This window comes from Scardinius erythrophthalmus (assembly GCF_964197995.2).
Source record: "Scardinius erythrophthalmus genome assembly, chromosome: 19".
NCBI classification, from domain to species: domain Eukaryota; kingdom Metazoa; phylum Chordata; class Actinopteri; order Cypriniformes; family Leuciscidae; genus Scardinius; species Scardinius erythrophthalmus.
The window spans coordinates 12,179,846-12,192,727 of record NC_138239.1 but is presented as its reverse complement, the minus strand read 5'-3'; the positions used below and the strand labels follow the sequence as shown (position 1 = coordinate 12,192,727).

At 38.6% G+C, this 12,882-nt stretch overlaps 1 protein-coding gene across 1 annotated transcript in view; it reads left to right on the top strand.

The window, feature by feature from the left end:
* The first annotated feature begins 1,171 nt into the window (after positions 1–1,171).
* The window catches only part of insyn2ab (inhibitory synaptic factor 2Ab), a 55,557-nt gene continuing 43,846 nt past the window's right edge, over positions 1,172–12,882 (top strand). The window contains exon 1 of the mRNA XM_081394240.1: positions 1,172–1,608. The gene's annotated coding sequence lies outside the window, so the exon portion shown is untranslated. The remainder of the gene's footprint in view (positions 1,609–12,882) is intronic.

Sequence of the window (12,882 nt, the reverse complement as noted above, 5' to 3'; positions counted from 1 at the left end):
ATAGATCAAGAATAGACCAGTCATCAATCGGATAACATGTCAAAGAAATGAAACCAAACACCTTGTAGTGAAACTAATCACTGTTGACTTTGCTTATACATGATGGAATATCATACATCTTGCAAGTTATTTCGGCAAAAACGTCATGTAACCAAATTCAAGGTTATTTTGGCTAGAAGTGGGTTACTCATAGCCGTACTATGGTGTCTATGGTGAAATGAAGGCTATTGCCTGCTGGGAACTTATCGCTCATATAATTTTTTTTTACAGTAGCCTACCTACTGACATGCGTTGAACACACAGACACAAAAACACTCATGAAATAATCAACAAACTGATTATACTGAGTACAAGAGCAAACACATATGACACCATAATTTACTAAACATGACAACAAAATCACAAACAGCATTGTAAGTCCTTGGTCAAACATACAACCATATTAATTATTCATGTCCCAGTGCATGCTGTAAAGAGTGGATGGGACTAATCATTTCTTCAGCGTAGAACTAACAAAAATGCATTCATCCAAATCATATGCTATATGCTTTTTGATTTGACTTAAAAAGCAGAGTATATCCTAATATAAAAGCTTTTTGTTGTAGCTATTCCTGAAAGTTGTACTTTGCTAGAGCTCATAGTACGTAAACAAAACACAATCAAGTAAATATGGTGTTGTTTTTTTACGTGATCTAGACTAGGAATGATTTTTACTGCGTGGCATACTACTGAGCAGTATGATGAACGACACAGTCGTGTTAGAAGTAGCAACAACAAGGTTGATTGATCCCCAGAGGAATTCTGGTAATTATAAAACACAGAGATGACTCGCGTTAATTAACAATCCAATTACGCTTCCTTACATCTGATTTTTTTTTCACCCACATTGTAGACTAATCTTCCAATCTCAATCTCTTTCTCATTTAAATCATGACATCTTGTAACGAGGTTTAATCAGTGTGATAATACACGGGCCAGCCAATTAAAATGCGTCAGTATTATTACTTCTCAGCTTTCGAAACCCCCTTAACACACACCTACCATCTGATACATAAGCTCTGTTAGATGACCAACTAAACTTAACTGAAACAGGACTTCCCTCACCTCACATCTCTTCCGCTCTCCCTCCCATCCTTTCTCCTTTAGCTTTCTCTCTCTTTTCTTATCAAACACACGAAGTCTGCAGCAGCGGACGAGGAACATCGTCTGCGTGCGCGCGCGCGCGCCAGCTGTCTGTTCTTAAGTGTGTGTGTTATGTGTGTGTGTGTGCAGTGCGCGCACACATGTGCCTCTCTCGGTGATGTGAGAAATCAAGAGGGACGCATCTCTTAAGCCTCCTTGAGGTGGGATTTCAATTTGACGCAAAACGTAGCGCGCATCGCTCTCACATACTCTCCTTGCATGTGTGTGAGTGCGCGCGTGTGTGCGCGTGAGCGTGTCCGCTCGCTGCAGCTCCGGCGTTGGGCAAACCCTCTCACTGCTGCACTTCAGCCAGTGTGGAACAACTCGTCCGCCTCGCATGGCTCCTAAAGAAGCGGATATGCCCCAGTGCCACGGGAGACTGACGCCTTCACTGTCTTCCTCTCCTCCGCAAATGGTCCTCTTGGGGTGAGTCTGCCCTCCGTCCAGCTTCTTTTTCACATCAGGAAGAGCAGGAAGGTTTGTTTGTGCATTGCAATGTGCTTCGTTGAAATACGGCTGGCTGACGGTTAGTTACTGTACTGGTGCTAAGTGACTGATTGAGCTTGGTTTCAATTACACTTCATCTGTGTCTGTGCCACAAACTGGAGGATGATAATTAATTTTACTTTTTTTCTGTCCCCTGGAGACGATGGAGCTTGTGAGGTTTGAGATTTATGCGGTTTGTTTGAGCTATTTTATATAGTTGGTTCTGTCATGCAAAAGTCGGATGTTTAGTTCCAGTCTTTCTACTGCCTAAAATATTGTATGTTAAAAGCCACGTCACAATACGTCCTGCATGCTGCAATAACAGTATTTGTAGGTGTAAAAGCAATTTGATGAATGTTTGATTGTCCTTCGTGGATGAGGTTTTTTCTCTCCCACGCCTCAGCAGGTTCAGTATATGTTTGCGATTGGTTGCTGTAATTCTTTTTCTCTTATGAATTAGGTGTATCTTCAGTTTAATTATTTATTTTAATGGTGCATACTTGTTTAAAACCTGTTTGTCACTATTATGGGTAGTTAGGGCTGGGAGAAAAAATCTATTCACCTAGCTATCGCAATTTTTTTTTTTTTTTTTACGATTCTAAAATCGATTTTTTTATTAATATTTTATTATTAGCCTATTATTTTTATTATTATTAATTATTATTATTATTTTTTTTTATTAAAATTCACTTGCTTTAATTTTGTCCTTGCTGGTAGATGAGGTTGACAGAAGTTAGCCACTTTCGTTCCAACAGAGGATGAAATGTGTCGTTATCTATGAGTGTTGAGTGACATAATGGGCTATCCCAAGTGGATGCGTGGAAGAGATGTGAGACTAAAAGCACTGAAAAGCCCTCGTGCTACTCATATGCTAAGAGAGAGATAAGACAAGCTGGACGATTCATCTTTAAAGGGGTGGTATAATGCCCTTTTCACAAGATGTAAAATAAGTCTTTGATGTCCCCGGAGTGTGTATGTGAAGTTTTAGCTCAAAATACCCGCCGGATATTTTTATATAGCATGTTAAAATTGTCACTTTTTGAGTCTGTCCCTTTAAATACAAATGAGCTGCTGCTCCCGACACAGTGGGCGGAGCTTCAAGAGCTCTTGCTCTTTTACCTCACACAGACATGCAATGAAAATTTCAAAAACTTTTAGCATTTTATGTTCAAACCGAAGTCAGAAAGATGGAGAGACTCAAGAAGAAATGACAACATCAACATTTCTGAATGGTTAGTTGATGAATTTATGTAGCTTATGTGTAGTTATCTTCTAGTCATTAATTAGTATAATCAACCACCCCTTTAAAAGACTGTGATCTCGATTCAAACACCCACGCGATATTTCAATTCGTCTGTCTATTAAACTTTGACAAAATCATATCGCAACATTCAAAGCTATGTTGGCGCTACCGTTGACCCGGAGAGAGTTGTCAGGAAACCGCTTCACAAACAGTCTTTTCAACTGTATAGTATCATTATTTCTATGAGGCGATAGTTAAAATGATATTTGGATAAAAGTTTAAAGTTCAAATATGAACACTGATGTCTACGATAGCGATCAAAATCAGCTTTTGATAGAAACTTGGTGCTTAAAATTAACGCATTTATCATAACATCGCCACTAAGTGGCGACAAGTGACTGTTAAAAAAATGTATTTGTTATTGAATCATTTATTCAAGAGCATGTAGTATTGTATGATGCTTCTGAAATATTGTCAGAAAGATGGGATGATTTTGTTGACTCATCTTATACATCATGTACAGTCTGTATAAGTGTATGATTTAACTTTTCCCGATGATCTAGTGTTAAAAATACACTCGAATCGCAATAATTGTAGAATCGCAATCCTTAAATAAAAAAAATCGCAATACATATCGTGTCGGCACCCAAGTATCGCGATAGTATCGAATCGGGAGATAGGTGTATCGTCCCATCCCTATTAAATAAGCATTTATTGATCTTCATATATTATTTACTATTTTATGTAAGGTATAAACCTGTCAGCAAAACATGAGAGGATGTGCCTTTGAATGATGGCATCCTTACCATATGATATTGTGCTACATTGTGTGTGTGCGCGGGTGTGTGTGTGTGTATGAGAGAAAGAGAGATTTCCACTTGGGCCACCCTGTATGATAGAACGACACTTGCTATCTTCACTGTGATTCAGAATCTCATTTTCTACAGATATGAACTTTTTGTCGTTTATACACATGCCAGAATGGAAAATTCTCCAGCGTATTACTTTTTACCCATTTTGAGTAAAATGTTCTCATCATTCTTTCATTATTTTTTCCTTGCAGGAAGATTAGATGCTGTTTTTTTTATACAGATTTACCTTTTGAGACTTCATCCTTAGGTCTGAAACCAGACTGAGTGAGGTATATTACATCCTTCCACCTCATTTTAGTATACCATTTTCATCCATCGTCCCCAGTTCTGCACAAGTCTTAGGCCTCTATTTGAACAGAGGATGAATGCTTTTTGTCACGCTCCAAAACATCTTTACTCTCTTTTTCTTATTTTTTTGCTCCTTCTTCAGTTTTTGTTCACTTCTGTAAGTCATGACTGATGATGGTCCCTTTGAAATAAGCCTTTGAGTTTAAATTCTATAAATGTGTGAACAAAGGAAAGATAGTTTAAAGGATAAATCGCAGTATTTCACTTATTTTTTTCAGCACACCTAATCTCATTAATGATTTCATAGCAACATGTAGAGTTTATTAAACACTCACCTTTCTTTCAGCCCTTTCAGTCATGACGTCGTAGTCCACTGTAGAGGACATGTGCGTCAAAATACAGTGGGCTTTCGTTTTTGTACGATTTTGAAACATTTAAAAAAAAAAAAAAGGTTAGGCTATATGTAAAATTTGTTAATTTTTTTTCACAATCTGCTCTATTTCTAGGTGGTCACTAAAACATAAGAACATTTGAGACATTTACAGACACTGTACAGATGTTCTTGCTTCAACTCAAGATGCTCTTTAGATCATTCTTAAATCATGCTGAAGAACATGATCTTCAGGTTTTACACAGACTTGTGGAGTTCATGCAGCTTGAGTGCTGCTGTCAGTAAAGCAAAATGTCTTTTTTTTTTTCCAATCCCACCCACCTAAATTATATGTGTAACCATTTGTAATGGAAAAAATTGTAAATTAGAAAAATGCTAAATGGAAGAATTTGTGAATTCAGAATTTGAACCGCAAAGTATAACATTTTGAATAAAAAATGTGAATGATTACATTTTTTTTTTACTTAGCAATTGTGATTCATGCACCAAAAGGGTTAATTTTCTTTCTTTCTGTCATACACCAACCACTTACTAATGACACCCAAGTGTACATCACAAATCCAAAAGGGGATTCCTCCATATTCAGTCACTTTAATACTTGTTAGTGGGATTAGTGCCACATTTCTCATTCACAGCCCCGCACACAGAGCTATGGTAATAGCAGTCATTTGATCCCACTGTACTCCTTAGATGGCTTGCTGTAAATCCAGTGTTACAAACTAGTGCACTTTCAGTGTACCAGCCAGTCTCCAAAGGTTGTATGGAGAAAATGGTGATTTTTGGCCTGTTCCACCTTTCGAACTTCTCAGCTGAATGCAAAAATGAAAACAGAAATTTCAGAATTTGTTTGATAGTTCATTTTAGTAAAAATTATTTTATAACAATATTTATAAAACCATATTTTAAAACAAAATTTCCCCAAAAAATCTAAATGTTTACAGTAGCTGTGTTTTTCTCCCACTTACAAAAAAATAATTTCAATCATGACCACTCTCTCTGAGTGAATTATTTAACCAGTATTTATTGGAATGGTGCAATGAATGTATATACAGTGAGGAAAATAAGTATTTGAACACCCTGCTATTTTGCAAGTTCTCCCACTTGGAAATCATGGAGGGGTCTGAAATTGTCATCGTAGGTGCATGTCCACTTTGAGTGACATAATCAAAAAAAAAAAAAAAAATCCAGAAATCACAATATATGATTTTTTAACTATTTATTTGTATGATACAGCTGCAAATAAGTATTTGAACACCTGTCTATCAGCTAGAATTCTGACCCTCAAAGACCTGTTAGTCTGCCTTTAAAATGTCCACCTCCACTCCATTTATTATCCTAAATTAGATGCACCTGTTTGAGGTCGTTAGCTGCATAAAGACACCTGTCCACCCCATACAATCAGTAAGAATCCAACTACTAACATGGCCAAGACCAAAGAGCTGTCCAAAGACACTAGAGACAAAATCGTACACCTCCACAAGGCTGGAAAGGGCTACGGGGATATTGCCAAGCAGCTTGGTGAAAAAAGGTCCACTGTTGGAGCAATCATTAGAAAATGGAAGAAGCTAAACATGACTGTCAATCTCCCTCGGACTGGGGCTCCATGCAAGATCTCACCTCGTAGGGTCTCAATGATCCTAAAAAAGGTGAGAAATCAGCCCAGAACTACACGGGAGGAGCTGGTCAATGATCTGAAAAGAGCTGGGACCACCGTTTCCAAGGTTACTGTTGGTAATACACTAAGACGTCATGGTTTGAAATCATGCATGGCACGGAAGGTTCCCCTGCTTAAACCAGCACATGTCAAGGCCCATCTTAAGTTTGCCAGTGACCATTTGGATAATCCAGAGGAGTCATGGGAGAAAGTCATGTGGTCAGATGAGACCAAAATAGAACTTTTTGGTCATAATTCCACTAAACGTGTTTGGAGAAAGAAGAATGATGAGTACCATCCCAAGAACACCATCCCTACTGTGAAGCATGGGGGTGGTAGCATCATGCTTTGGGGGTGTTTTTCTGCACATGGGACAGGGCGACTGCACTGTATTAAGGAGAGGATGACCGGGGCCATGTATTGCGAGATTTTGGGGAACAACCTCCTTTCCTCAGTTAGAGCATTGAAGATGGGTCGAGGCTGGGTCTTCCAACATGACAATGACCCGAAGCACACAGCCAGGATAACCAAGGAGTGGCTCTGTAAGAAGCATATTAAGGTTCTGGCGTGGCCTAGCCAGTCTCCAGACCTAAACCCAATAGAGAATCTTTGGAGGGAGCTCAAACTCCGTGTTTCTCAGCGACAGCCTAGAAACCTGACTGATCTAGAGAAGATCTGTGTGGAGGAGTGGGCCAAAATCCCTCCTGCAGTGTGTGCAAACCTGGTGAAAAACTACAGGAAACGTTTGACCTCTGTAATTGCAAACAAAGGCTACTGTCCCAAATATTAACATTGATTTTCTCAGGTGTTCAAATACTTATTTGCAGCTGTATCATACAAATAAATAGTTAAAAAATCATACATTGTGATTTCTGGATTTTTTTTTTTTAGATTATGTCTCTCACAGTGGACATGCACCTACGATGACAATTTTAGACCCCTCCATGATTTCTAAGTTGGAGAACTTGCAAAAGAGCAGGGTGTTCAAATACTTATTTTCCTCACTGTATGCTTGATTTTGGCTTATGAGATCTGCTGCTGTTGTTGCTGAGCATGTACAGTACAATCATTTTTTCAGCTTACTTAAAATAATGAAGGACATGCTGCTGCGAGAATATTTTAAAACCCCCCATAGCAAACCTCTATAGGTGGTGCTGGGGAGGAGGAGGGGTAAAAAAAAAAGTCTTTATAATCGTGCAGCAGGGCGATCGCAGGCTAGGGTACAAATATGGTTTAATGGTTACGTGGATTAGGATGTATGTCTGGTTGGCTAATGCAACGGCGTTAGATAAACGAATCAGCGCTCGGTTAGAGTTTCATGACTGAACTATGTATATAGATGCTTTTTACAGCACGATGAGATTTTTCAATACAGTAATTCAATGTATTAACTTGAATCTATTTATGTTAAAGTTCAGGGGTGCGTTCTCCGATAACGTTGTCTCTTAGCGCGCTACGAAGACTCTTAAAGGACAAATCAAGTGAAAAATGAACCTGGGGTTAATTAACACATGGTTACCGAGTCGATCGTTCCCTGCGATGCGTTTTCATGAAAATCGAATGTGAAGAGTTTTATGTCTAAAAACAGATTAGCTCATAACACTAGTATATTGGGCACAGAGTAAGTAAAAATAAATCGCTAGTTAATACCACTAACAAGGCTCAAAATAGCCTCACACTAACACGGTAACATAATGAGGGTCCTTACATACAAACCGAAGCATTGAGAACTTTGTAAGTGTACAGACAGTTTAATAAGAAGATACTTTATAAAGACAGTACATTACGCGTTGACATGCAGGATCCATCTTGGAAAACAGTCTCGACTAATAAAGCCACGAACGCCGTGCTACGTTAGATTTCACAAACGTAATTCCTATCGACCAGCTATCCTATCGACGGCGTTCGTGGCTCGATTAGTCGATTTTCATGAAAACGCATCGCAGGGAACGATCGACTCGGTAACCATGTGTTAATTAACCCCAGGTTCATTTTTCACTTGATTTGTCCTTTAAGGTATAACTTAACTGAAGGTATACCATTTCTAGGTGTGTTCCCCGAACCATACCTTAGGAAGCTGCTTAAGATATACCTTCTTACGTGCGACGTTACCCGGCGCTGTCCGTGGCGATGGTGCTGAATTGGTTGAAATCGATGGCTCGAGAATCAATTATTCTCTCGTGCAGGGGCTGTTTCACTGCGTTAAGCTAGAAAGTGGTGTCCTTTATAAAATAATCACTTCAGAAATAGTTTAAATTGCATTTATTAGGACTCATGGGATATTTTAAAAAATAATCCAAACTACTATAGCCTATACTTACCTACATATTTTAAAATTATAGGCTATCATATATTGCTGCCATAATAACCATTTTAATTTTTTATGTGCTTTCTTCTCTTTCCCATTTTTGTTCGCTGAGGTGGAGCTGCGATGAAATATTGTTCTTGTAAATACTTTCCATTTCAGTAAATAAAAGTGTACGTCACGTACGGTGCTCGGCAGTGATCAAAAAGGATTTAAACAGTGGATTTTGAATCTCTTTTTGTAAACTCGGAGATGTGGATTCAGACGGCAATTAAATTACCACACGACCTGTTTGTCAAAAAACAGTAGGTACTAATTTGGACAGGGATTTTTACACAGGTTGGGTGAGAAAAAACACTGATATTATGGATTCGGATGGCACTAAAATAACCGACCCCTGTAAATGTTTAAAATACCGTACGAGCCCATGAGAAAGCGTCCGAATAGGACTTAACAGTAGCCTATGCTTTCACTGGCCTTTAAAAGCGCTCTTTAATTAAAATAAATTTATAAAATTGTATTATATAATAATATAATTAAAATTCTAACAACAATCATTGTAATGACAATTTTATTCTTTGCATGAAAATAATTGAATTAGCCTAACTGAACACTGTCTGGGTGTATTAAAACTTCTGAATTATATTCATATAGACCTGCAACAGTGATAAGGTAAAGCTAAGAGTGGTCCAGACCAACCTTACGAACGTATGACTTACAGAAGGTATACTTAACTAAGAAGGTTTCGGAAACCACGTATTAACGAAAAGGTACTTCTTAAGGTACAACTTAAGAACGACGTAGCGTTAAGGTAGTTTCGGAGAACGCAGCCCAGTTCATCAGAAGAGATCAGAACCAGAGCCCAGCTGTGTGTCTATGAGGAGTGACACGTCTACTCCCACTGGAAATTGTAGTGTTGACTGCATTTGTCAATCTAAAAAGTTATTGTAAGAAAAAAAAGTTTTTCACAAGAAATATGTTTATCAGTAACTAATAACATATTTATATTTATAAAATGTACTGTATATCATAATAATTTATTCTGATTAGGATATTTATTTATTATTTAACATTTATTTGAATCTCAAGAGCCAGACTTTTTCTGAAGGTTAAACATCTATTTTTCACTGACTTCAGTTTTTAAGAGTATCAGGCCTAATTTGTACCTTTTTTTTGGAAAGTTCCATTTATGTTAGACAGCAGTGAGGACTTTTGGCCTCCCAGCGAGCAACCTTCCAGTGACTCATAACTTTTTACTGTACCGCAGTGTCAGTGCTTTCGGGTTTCAGACTGTGCAGCCATGTGGTGACAACGGAAGGCAACGGCAGCTCAGGAAAATCATTAGATTGTTTTTCACGTTAAGGTTTGGTGCTACAAGCAGGGCTCAAAGCCCTTTGCAGAATAAAAGACAGAGATTACAGCGCTCCCAATATTAATGACTGTTGCACCACATGCAGCTTGGGATTATGATAAAGGGAGGAGGGGGAGAGGATAAAAAGGAAAACATTGGACTGGCTGAGGATATTGTATTATCTGTGTGCTTTTGGAACAAGCGATACATTTATAAATAGCAAACACACCAAGGTTTTCCAAAGGAGACAAATACATTGCTGGAAGTCCATTTACAGGTTCTTTTTGACTGAAGTTAATAACTCATGTTTATGCTTTTTTAAGGCTGAATTGTCAAGGTAAGATCTGACAAATCAGCACAGAGACAGGTCAGCTTTCATTTTTAACGTGAACCCCAATGCTAATCAACGGTCATGCGTCACAAAAAATACGTCACATTTTGACGTCTGTGACATTTTGAACAATGTTTTATTACAAAGTGGTCAAGCCTTTTTTCAAAGGGACCTAATGAAATATGTCAGTTTAGCGTGTTATCAAAAGAGCAACAGACAAGGACGGCTCAAGACCTCAGCGTGATGCAGAAGGACAGTCAGTCAGGTGCTGTTTTATCTATGGCAGACAGGGCCTGATTTAGGTACGTGCCTATGCTCGCACGTCTCCTCAATTACAATAAGGAGAAATAATATATATATTTTTAAATGATTATTATTATTATTATTATTTCACTATAATGGAGAAGACGGTTTTAGTCTAGCATTTGTCATCGAGTTATAGTCAATACTGTGTTAAAAAGCCTGTGCGTAGCACTTCATCGTTTGGACAAATTACATAAAAACTGAGCACCGATGTAGTGAGTTTACTTTCGCCCATGAGACACCAATTATGTAGTGATTGGTACTCGTGTCACCACTGACGTGGTGATTTTTGGATCACATGTCACTTAAGGTGTGGTTATGAGTACATCAGATGACCGCTTCCCCCCTCTCTTAGTTTGGGGCACCAGTCAAGGACTTTTACCTTGGCAGTATGGGAACACTCCCTGGAGACTGTTCAGTCGTTTCGAATTAATGTAAAGTGGAGGGAGTTGGTCAGCTGAATATATCTGAAAGATTGGTGAGATATTTTTAACTTGTAGAGCCTCTTCTGCATTATCAACACAAGTAAGACACAAATGTAATAACATTTTTTGTATTAACAAAAGATAAACAAGAATAACTAACACAACAATAAATGAATACCATGAATGATAAAGGAATAAAGTGCATATGACGCATAAAATACAAGTGATCAAGTTGGGTGCGGCTATGGCAGAGTTATGTTATCTTAATAAACTGTTGTTTCTCTAAAACCAATAAGGTGAAAAACCTTATAATGCATCAAACAAATAAACAAAAGTTTATTTGGTTTTAGCTAGCATCAGCTATATTACCTCTAATAAAAATCAGAAAATTATATACTGATAATACACAACAATGCCAAGGTCACTGGAAAGAGATTTGGTAAAGTGATATTTACGTTCCACGTGGTCGAGTGAGCAGTCCTATGGCGTTGACTTCTTCCACTGGTTGTGCTGTGTGACAATGCAGTGGGGAAAGGAGCCGGAATCCATTTCAACAGCTCTGTGGGATGCTGATCTCCGGGAGCACCAAAGGGTCCTAAAATCTGGAACACACAGATGACGCCCTGAGGTAGGTGCAAAAGGTCCTTAACAATTTGGAACACGCAGACGAAGGAACCTTGAAGTGAAGGTTTGCTCCCCTGAGCTTAAACCTTGTTGCAAATGTCTGTTTGTCTTTAGCCTCTCTGGGCCAGACACTCAAAACTTGGTCAGTCCTCTTTTGTCTCTCTGGCTTGGAGACTTGGAACGTGCTGCATCTGTTATTGTCTCTCTGGACGAAGACTCTGAAAGGTGGTCGTATCTGTTGCTGTCTCACAAGCTGTAGACCCAGATTATGGAATCTGTTGTCTCTCTGGACGAACCGGTGTATCTGTTATGTCTCGCCTGATGGGAGACTCAGAACTTGGTTGATCTGTTTATGTCTCACCTTTGCAAACTCAGAATAAATAGTGTCTGTTGAAAGGGTGCATTTATATTTATGTCTTTCCGATGAGGAGAAGATTGCAATTTGGCGCTTCTCCATTCCAGTGCTGTGATTGGCTGCTGACATCAGAGGGGACACACACAGTGTGGCCCACCCTTCTTTCCCCTGTGGAACTCATTTGCATAAAGCAGTTAGAAGACTTTAAAGTGTGTTTAAAGTTTTAACAATGCATTTCTCACTTTCCAAACCACCACCAGAATACCTTTGGCAATATTCTAAACAAATAGAGTCCAAATAAGATGAGAAAAGATTGAACAGCCATGCATTCATTCATTTGTTCATTAACAACTGAATTTATGTAAGATGTTGCACTACAAATAGCTGTCACTGAGAATATTTATTTCTCCGAGTAAGTTTTACATGGATGTGTGTAGTTTACATCAGTTTTAAGGTTTCCAAACAGTTGTGAATGGATTTGGATGGATCATTGTGGTCTCTATTTGTTTCAATCACCGCTGCTGCATCCGGAGGTCCCGAGGAATTTTGATGGCAGTCACAGGCCAAAATCTTAGGAATTAGTCTCTAGATGGGTGAAAGGAAAAAAGAGAAGTCTTGTCCTTCCTGGTCTTGGTACCAGAGGCCTTCTTCTTGCCCTCTAAGAGGTGGCTGGCTGTTGTCATAGCATCTTTATCTGATGGTGTTTGACAGTTATTTTGTGTTAGTTCACCAAGATCCAATCAAAATGTAGCAAATGTACAGAGAGGTGCCGTGCCATAAAACTGGGCCCTGGAATGTGCTGTTCACCAAAATAATTACAATAAACTGTATAACCTGGAAGTTGATGAAAACGTAATGAGATATAACATCTACCAGGATGTCTACATCTACGTAATGCGGACAAAACACGTATTTCTGACACTCACTGTTCAAAAACCTTATTTGAGCTTGATTTTGGTACATTGTTAATAATATAATGACACATGCAAGTGTTTGATCATATAAAGGCACAATATCAACTCTAAAATCTCTCTCTCTCTCTCTCTCTCTCTCTCTCTCTCTCTCTCTCTCT